This window comes from Myotis lucifugus, unplaced genomic scaffold (genome assembly GCF_000147115.1).
Source record: "Myotis lucifugus unplaced genomic scaffold, Myoluc2.0 scaffold_34, whole genome shotgun sequence".
Classification (NCBI taxonomy): domain Eukaryota; kingdom Metazoa; phylum Chordata; class Mammalia; order Chiroptera; family Vespertilionidae; genus Myotis; species Myotis lucifugus.
In genome coordinates this window covers 316,142-322,740 of record NW_005871082.1, presented here as the reverse complement: position 1 = coordinate 322,740, position 6,599 = coordinate 316,142, and the positions used below count along the sequence as shown (strand labels likewise).

At 54.4% G+C, this 6,599-nt stretch overlaps 1 long non-coding RNA gene across 3 annotated transcripts in view; it reads right to left on the bottom strand.

Annotated features, from left to right (window-relative positions):
- LOC111825593 overlaps positions 1–6,151 on the bottom strand; it is a 36,087-nt gene extending 29,936 nt beyond the window's left edge. For all 3 annotated transcript variants that reach the window (XR_002828787.1, XR_002828788.1, XR_002828786.1), the window contains exon 1: positions 3,291–6,151. This is a non-coding gene — a long non-coding RNA (uncharacterized LOC111825593). The remainder of the gene's footprint in view (positions 1–3,290) is intronic.
- Between the last annotated feature and the right edge of the window lie 448 nt (positions 6,152–6,599).

Genomic DNA, 6,599 nt, shown 5'->3' with positions numbered 1-6,599 from the left:
AAAAAAAAAAAAAAAAAAGCTAGCAACTGGTGAGGTAGAAGAAAAGAATGCTGGGTTTAGAGCCAGAGAACCTGGTTTCCAGTCATTGTTGACCAGCTCTGGACCTGCTTTCCTCACCTATACTGGAGAGTGATGAAAGTAACACCTACCTCACAGGGCTGCTGTGGGGATTGGTGAGATAATGTCTGGGAATGCACTTCAGAGCTCTAGACAAATGTTGGTCATTACATTGTTCATAATAATCTCTTACATTTGATTAAGTACATTATAATATTGTATTTTTCACACAGACCAATGAGTCAGGCAAAGGAGGCAGTGTAATGATTCCCATTTTACAGACTAAGAAACCGACGAAAGTTCAAGTCATTTGCTCACGGTCAAACAGCTGTTTAGGGTCAGCCAACTCCAAGTGGAACAAGGTCAGGTAAATATGTACTCAGTCCTAAGTGCCCTCCCTTCCTCCTGAGTTTCGGGTTGAACCGCCCAGCTCAGGCAAGTCAAAATATTTGGAGGTCCCGGTCCATCCACCCCAACCAGGGACTGCAGCGATCCCTGCCCGCCACTAACAGACTTGACCTAGGGACCTTGAGGCCGCTGGGAGGGCTTCCCGTTCTGAGGCCCCGCCTTCTGGCGGCCCCAGCAGGAAAGCGCCGGCGGCGACAGGTCTCCGAAGCTGGCTGGTGGAAATCCCCAACTCTGGCGCGGGCCGCTGGGAACCCACTGGCACTCCTGCACCCAGCCGAGGCCCATGAGCCTGCGGGGTGGGGTGGAGGGTCCCTGGGTCTGTGCACCTGTGGCCTTGACAGTTCCAGCCAGGCTCTCCACCCACTCTGGCCCTCCAAGCCCTCCTTCCCGGCTACCCCCCTTCTTGGAGTGTGGGTGTTTGTTTTAACCCAACCGGGTCAGTGAATAGCACCCTTGTCTGGAGCTTCCTCTAGGCCTGATCCCTGGGAGGCTCATTCCAGGGCTTCTTTATTTTTGGACCTAAAAAAAAAAATCAGCTTTTGCTGAGGACAGCGCTGGGCTCCCCCGGGCCCTGGCAAGCTGGCAAGGAAGGGAAGCGGGGAGGAAGCAGGAACCAGACGCGACTCCCCGTGATCCCTCCCCCACCCCACCCCCCATCCGCCCCGCGTCTCTTCACTTCCCTGCTCTGCTTCCCGCCCCTTCAGGAAGAGAGCAGTCAGAGATCTGATCGCTCGCTGCGGCCGCTGCGCCAGCACCAACCACTACGTCCTCCTTTTCCTTCCACCCAGTTTTGAAGGGAGCGCCCGGCGGCCCGCGGGCCCCAGGCTGGGCAGGTCTTAGCGGGTGGCGCGGTCTCCCCTCCCCGGAGGTTCTCAGCGAATCACGTTGTTCCTGGGATTTCACGGTCGAGTGGCTCTTGCGTAACCCTACGTCCTGGCCTAAGCTAATACTTTTTAAAAATGTTAATGCCAGAATTAATCCTTTAGGAAACGGCAAATACTTCCGCCCCCGAACCCGCCCCGGAGGAAATGTGTAAATTACCATGCGGACTCGATTCCCTCACCCCCACAGCCTCGGGCGTTCCTGGCAAACGGGATGGGGGCCCTTAGAGAGACCGGAGGAGCGCCCAACCCAGACGTTTTCTTCTACTCCGAGGCCGCTGAGCGGGAGGCGGCTCTAGCTCTAGCGGGCAGAAGAACCGGGTCCTACTTAGGGCAGGGCTGAGTGTTACCAAAAAAGGGCTTTCTCTTGCCCGAGCGCTTGGCAGCGCGCGCTGCAGCGGGGGTGACGCGAGGTTCAGCCCGGGCCTCCTGGAAGACCCAGCCAGCTGGCTGCAGGGATGCCAGGCCTGAGTCCCCCGCCAGATCCATCTCGGCCACAAACGGGCGGGGGCGGGAGGAGGAGAGAGATTGCAGGGAGCTCAGAAGTGCCTGGGTGCGCTGCGACCTTCTCACCCCTAATGTCGGGTTGTGGCCTCCGGAAAGGCCAAGTGGAGAGCTGACCTTGTGTTCCAGTTAAGAGCAGGGTCTCTGAGGGTGCCAGCTCAGATCCCAACCCGGGCGGGGGGGGGGGGGGGGGGAGCAGTCACCATAGAAAAGACCTTAAGGGAGGACTGCAGGCCTTTCCTCTTGCTCCTGGTTGAGTCTTGGCTCTGCTGGCCTCTCAGACCCCAGCGCCAGAGTAGTCCCCCTCGCTCCACGTGATGTCTTAAGTTGAGCAGCCACTCTGGTTCTCCCACTGGCCCGTTCCTTCCCACTGTGGACACAGTATTGTCATGTGGGATTCAGGGAAAATCTATCTCCAAAACCTCGATGTTCTTCCCTCTCACAATCTCTGGCAGACCCCTAAACAGGGCCATCTCAGACAAGCAATGGAGGCAAAATTTATCTCCATAAATGATGCTGATTTTTTGAGGGCGGGAAGGGTATCAAGAGAGCTATGCTTTTTAAATTAAAGAGTTAGGAGACTTTAATGGAAGTTTGTTTAAATGCATGTTTATTTCTAACTTGGTAACTTGGTGTGTCTGAAGATACCGTGTGTGTGTGTGTGTGTGTGTGTGTGTGTGTGTGTGTATCCTTTAGTAACAGGGAAGAGGAAGACAGACAAGGAGATGGAGGCGTGTTTTCGCATATCAAACATAACACTATGAGAGAATCCAACTTGCTTTCTCTAGCAGCCTGACTAGAGGGTTGGGGCTAAGTTGCTAATCCTCAGTATTTTTGGTTTAATAAAGGGATGGGCTGTACAAATATTAATGTAAAGAAATGGGGAGACCAGTCTAGCCAAAGCAAAGAGCCCTGAGTTTTGGGCTGACGGGGCTGTCACTCCATTTCCCAGCCCTATGTTTTGACTCACTCCAGGGTAGCTGTGGTGTGGGGAGGGCTGAAGTCTGGGAGGGTGAGGCAAGGTTCCTGGAGCAGCTCTTTGCAGAGGAATCACTGCCCAGAGCCAGCCAGGCCAGGGAAAGTTTATTATTGTTGGGGAGTGCACAGTGAGCTCACTGTTTTGCAAAAACAGAAATCTGGCTGCTTTGAGATGAAAGAGGGGCTCCCTAGGGCTCTTCTTCTCCCCTTTCTCCCTATCCTTAAAAACTCCTCTTCCTTCGCACCTCGGGCCCAGAATGAGTGGGAGATTGAGTGCTGGATGGGGGAATAGGCTCTGAAGTTCAAAATAAAAATAAATACTTCTTGCTTCAACTGAACTTTATTACAATTAGTAGTAAGAATAATGTTCTTTAAAGTTTATGCAATTTACAAAGTACTTTAACCTGTTAACTAGCAATAGTACTAACATTAATATCAATACTAATAATACACAATACTTACCAAGAGGTTCCTATGAGCCTGACACTGTGCTCTGCATACTGTATGGTGATTTATGTTACAGTCTGTGGCAGTGGCAGATCCACAACTTCTGTATTTGGAAGAACTCAGTGGCTCAATCTGTTTGGAAGGGGAGGATTGGAGTTGGCTATAAAGGTGTATTTGCATAGTACTTTACAGGAGATTGTATGTAATAAAGAATAAGGGAGGGGCTGATGGAAATTTTGAGCATCCCAAATCACCTCTGAGAACCCAAGCTTGTCAAAGTCACATCTCAAATTAGATTTACTGGATTCAGATCTCAGCTCCCTCTCTAATGGCCACGTGACCTTCAGCAAGTTATTTAACCTCTTAATTTTCTGAGCCTAGAAATCAGCGTTAATAATAGAATCTACCTGTAGATAATATTGAGGGTTTAATGATGATACAAGTAAACCACCTACCAGCGTCTGGCTCACAGCAAGCCTCAGTGGACTTACCTCCTATTGTGACAAGAAACAAAATGAAATTTCAAACAGTTTTAATATGTTGGGAGCTATTATCCCATTTTGCAGATGTGTGGTTATGTGAAGATAAGTAACTAGTTCAAGGTCACAAAGCCAGTACAGCAGGTCTTCCAATAAAGACATTGCTTTCAAGGTCATTTCTTTATAACAGTGATGTTGATAAAGAAATACTGTAGGAACCCAACTCTCATTTATAACAATTAGCCTATGGTAAACTGGTTTTGCTTAAGGTCATAGAACTATTGATGATGTTAAGTGAGGTCTTACTGTAAGTGATGAAGAGGAAATTCCATCCTGGTCTGCCAGTCTCCAGAACCTGCATTTCCTATATAGCCTCCCTTTCTCCATCCCTACCCAGGATTATCTCAGTTTTTAATGAGGGGGAAAAGGCAAAATAACAACAGTAACAACAACAAAAAACACCCCAGACCCAATATTTAAAAGAATCAGTTGAATTGCCCCAACTAGAGCAACGTATCTGTTCGGCAATAAGCAATATGAGGAGCAGTGATCTTGTAAGCAGAAAAGAAATCATGGACTTGCTTAGCCTCCTGGCACCATGGAATGAAATCACAGCACGTGAGAAATAACTTTGTAAATTGTGCTGTGCTTTACAAAGAGATATCAGTATTATTAAATGCTGCCCCACCTTCTTTTATCAAACCCGTAAAAACCACTCACCTGTTTGGCCTCTCCAGCAGCTCTCCCTCCCTGCCCCCAACTGCAGCTGTGTGCAGCCAGTTGACTGTTTTCCTTAAAGGCCTCCGGGTGCTCGTAGCTTCTTTAGACATTCAGCCAAAATTTTTAGACTGCGGCTGGGGGGAGGGGTAGCTCACCCGGAATTCATTTAGCTCCGTCGTTGAAGCTCAGGTTCCTAGACTAGTACACAAAAACAAATCGAAAAGGCAGTTTCTGGAAGAATGGAAAACAGCGAATTTTGCAGGTGTTTCAGCATTAGTTGTTAGCAATGAATGTAATAGCCATGCCGGGGCGGGGGGCGGGGGGGAGGAAAGGTTTGATTGCAGATGAAATGGGTAATACTCTATATGAAATTCACAGCGAAAATTTGAAACGGGACATTTAAATTCACTGCCCGAGGTCGGGTGGGAAGCGGGATCGGAAATGCGCTTGTGGTTTTTAAATGCGTTTTTACTCGGGAAAGCCGGGCGAGGAAAGGAAAGGTCATCGGCTTGTTTAATTTCCACCCCCCCAACCCTGGACTTGCAGCATTAGCTCGCCGAGTCTCAGCTGTTGTACACACACGGCGAGGGGGGAGGGGAGGGCGGAGGCGCGGAGGAGGGGCCGACAGGGAGGAATCTGGGCGTCCTGCCGCGCATGCGCCTTTCCCGAGCAACAAGTGGGCTCCACAGACAGAGGAAGTGTAAAGGGGGGGTGGGGGGGGAAGAACTGGTGCAGAGCATGGTGGTGACGTCAGCGCTCCGCCTGGGCGGCATCCCGCGCGGCCAAGCCGGGGACAGCGCGAGCCGCAGCGCGAGCGGGAGCGCCGAGTCGCGCCTCCGGAACGTAGAGTAACAATCACAACCCCACATTCCGGGCGAGTGCAAGCGGGAAGGGATGCGACCCGTGCCCAGGCGCCGCGCGAGTGCCCTGCAGCCAACGTGAGCGCCGCCAGCCGCGGCGGTCCGGGTGCCGGCCTGGTCTGGGGGCGGCGGGAGCCTGCGTGCGAGCGCTCCTCTCTGCTCCTGTGCGTCCTGGAAGCTGTGGCCGTGCAAGTCCAGCAGCCGCCAGCGGAACAGCCGACGCTGCGGAGGGGCGAGTCTCCTCTCTCGGTTCTCACCCCCTCCCTGCCCCGGCCCTCCAGGAAAGCCGCGACTTCAGCAAGATTGGACCCGGGCACCGGGTGGCACTGAACCCTCTAGCCCTCGCCCCAGGGAGCCTGGCGGGGAGAGGACGCAGCTCGTAGGGGGGACCCTCAAGGGAGAGGAAGAGAGTCCCTTCGAGCTTCCACCCACCAGCCACTCCGGGGAGGGGGCCAAGAGCCCACGGCGGCCGGCACCGGGCACCCTCGCCCCCTCCCCCCGGGCCTGGAGCTTCCAGCTCGGGTCCGCGGCACCAGGAAGAAGGCGCCCGAGCTCCCCTCCGGACCAGACAGCCGCAGGAGGAGGTGGGGGCGAGTAGCGGGCTGAATTCGTCCGCTGCCCAGGTGGCGGAGCCCCCGAGGAGAAGTGTTGCGCCGGCGGTGGAGACTCGCGCTCCCTCCAGCCCCAGGGGCAGAACTTTCTCGCCCCCCCTCGCTCCCCCGCAGCCGGACTCACTCCCCAGCCGGCCAGTCCTCCCCGAGGAGAAGGCGCCGCGGAGACAGCCCGGGCGGGGGCCCACCTTCCCCAGGGCTGGCATCATGTCTGCGGCGCAGGTGTCCTCGTCCCGGAGACAATCTTGCTACCTGTGCGACCTGCCTCGTATGCCCTGGGCCATGATCTGGGACTTCTCGGAACCCGTATGCCGCGGTTGCGTAAACTACGAGGGCGCCGATCGCATCGAGTTCGTGATCGAGACCGCGCGCCAGCTGAAGCGGGCGCATGGCTGCTTTCCAGGACGGGCCGCTCCCCCGGGCCGCCGCCGCCCGTCGGGGGTCAAGGACGGTGGCCCCTGTCGGGCTAAGGAGGCGGCGGGCGGCGGCAGGGGAGGGCGGCGCCCGTTCAAAAGTAGCAGCCATATCGAGAAGCTGCCACAGCAACCATCTGAAACCACGGTGAAGGGTTCCAGGTAAACCTGCGTGGGGGGGGGGGGCCCCCGTTCGGGATTGGAAGCGGTATGCCCCCGATCAAGACCTCCGCTTCCGAGC